We start from the raw sequence: 1,977 nt of genomic DNA, 5'->3' as shown, positions 1-1,977 counted from the left end.
ACATATCTATGTAAACGTATATTGACGACTGGTCTGCGCATAACATTCAAACTTTCAGGACGACTGTGTCCGCCATGTTGGGTTGTCCTTTCTTTTCCTAGTTTTAAGGTAGGCAACCAACAATGCCAATTTAAATTCCTTATATAACATTCAAATTGTAGTAATGACGTTATAATCATCGTAATTTCAGCACACAGTCTGTTATGGAGCAGGCTCAATGTACTTTGTTATATGCAAACTTGTTGTGGTTGGAAAAAAAGAAATCGGAAGAATGAAATTGTGTTTTATTATACGGTACAATAATTCATTATTAGAACACACTTCAAATCTTGTTTTTCTTTTCTATGCGAAACCGTCAGGACGTTGATGGTTAAACACGTAGAAAGATTAAATTTTCTTATTGATGTAAACCTTTATATCACCAAACATTCACATTGTCCATTATTACAATGAAAGGTATAACTTATTAACATCATAAATTGGGCAGTAATATTATACACATGAATATTTATTGGTTATTAAATAAGACAAGTTTTGTCAATTTATGCCTAATTTTTTCGCCAGTTATTTCTTCAGTATACGTTTTTGCTAAATTGAATAAACGAATTCTTAAGTAACAATATACAATTGTGTTGAAAATACAAAATATTCTTGTGTTGGTAACCTTTGTTATGCTTATTTTAAGTTGGCACTGCAACTTCCTGTTAATGTACTTCACTTCCATGCCAGCTTTCGTGTTATGTACAAGTAGATATATTTTTCAGTTGTGTAATTTTTATTAAACTTTTCTCTTAGCGTCATTGTTTTAATCAACAATAAATTGTTTTGAGCAAGTGAAATACATGATTACTCTCCATCTCTGCTTGAGTAATGTGAGATTCCAAACTTGGAAATAAATTACCTATGTTATCGTAATATTGTTGTGCAATTAAGTTCCCTACTGTGGACTGAACATTGTCGCATTTTGTAGGTAGCTTATTTCCTGTGACGTTCATCATTTTACGAACATAAGTCTCCGTTTTTTGGCACAATATTATGACTCCTTTTTAAGGACGCAGCAAACCTCCTACAATTCAAATTGTACGATATTCATAAATATACCCTGCAATATGCAATACCTTTATTTCTTCTCTTAAAGAACATCAGTACTCATATGAACATCTTGACACGCTTCGAAACACATTTCACAATGAATTCAAGTCTTGTTTTCACCATTTTTACGACATAACCAGCGATGTAAGTGACCACATTTTCGACGAAATCATTTAGATTGGGAGAGTAAGACAAATTATAATCATTCCAAACCATACTTCCGCATTACAGACACATCAACACATACATTAGGATCATCCTGACTTTTGTTTTTGTTAATGTGGAGTATTGTGGCCATGTCCAACACATCACAGTTTCCTCCAATTCCCTTGTACTTGAGCAGGAATTAGCAGTTTTTTATACGAGTGCTTGAATTGATAGCAAGAAGGATTATTGTTCCATCCATTTCTTGAGCTAAAAGAATCTGACGTTTTATAAGTAAACTAGCTGACCCGACGGACGTTGTCCTCTTTCCTAGCTATGCATACCTAATCAATTTGAACTAGAATAAATAATAACAAAAAATTATTTCGAGAAATTCGCTATGCCTAGAGCAGGTACTACCCCCCTCCCCCTGCGCGAGTCTGCCCTTTTATGTCAAAGAATATGTGTAGCAAATTTGGTTCCAAACGGTTCAACCGTTTAGCCGGAAAAGAAATTTTGACACACTTGCCCAAAAATCTCCCCATCTCTCCCCAAAATAATAAAAAAATAAACGCACTCACTTCTACGTTGCTTTTGGCGATTCAGAGCTAGCAACGTACCTTTTTTTTGCTGCGCCAAATGCCGTAATTTGAAAACAATTGTTTTATTTCTGAATATCCCCCAATATGAGTAAAAAATGTATAGAATCTGGCCCATTTCCGGAAACCAAGGAATGTAGTG

The 1,977-nt window shown here is 34.3% G+C and overlaps 1 long non-coding RNA gene across 1 annotated transcript; it reads right to left on the bottom strand.

Annotated features, from left to right (window-relative positions):
* Positions 1–266: 266 nt before the first annotated feature.
* On the bottom strand, positions 267–1,776 carry LOC116159613. Its single transcript, XR_004143014.1, has 2 exons — positions 1,119–1,776; positions 267–1,066 (listed from the first exon to the last, which is right to left on the bottom strand). It is a non-coding gene; the product is annotated as an uncharacterized LOC116159613 (long non-coding RNA).
* Positions 1,777–1,977: the final 201 nt, after the last annotated feature.

Source organism: Photinus pyralis, unplaced genomic scaffold (assembly GCF_008802855.1).
Source record: "Photinus pyralis isolate 1611_PpyrPB1 unplaced genomic scaffold, Ppyr1.3 Ppyr1.4_LG1, whole genome shotgun sequence".
In the NCBI taxonomy this organism is placed as follows: Eukaryota; Metazoa; Arthropoda; class Insecta; order Coleoptera; family Lampyridae; genus Photinus; species Photinus pyralis.
This window is presented reverse-complemented; position numbering and strand designations above follow the sequence as displayed.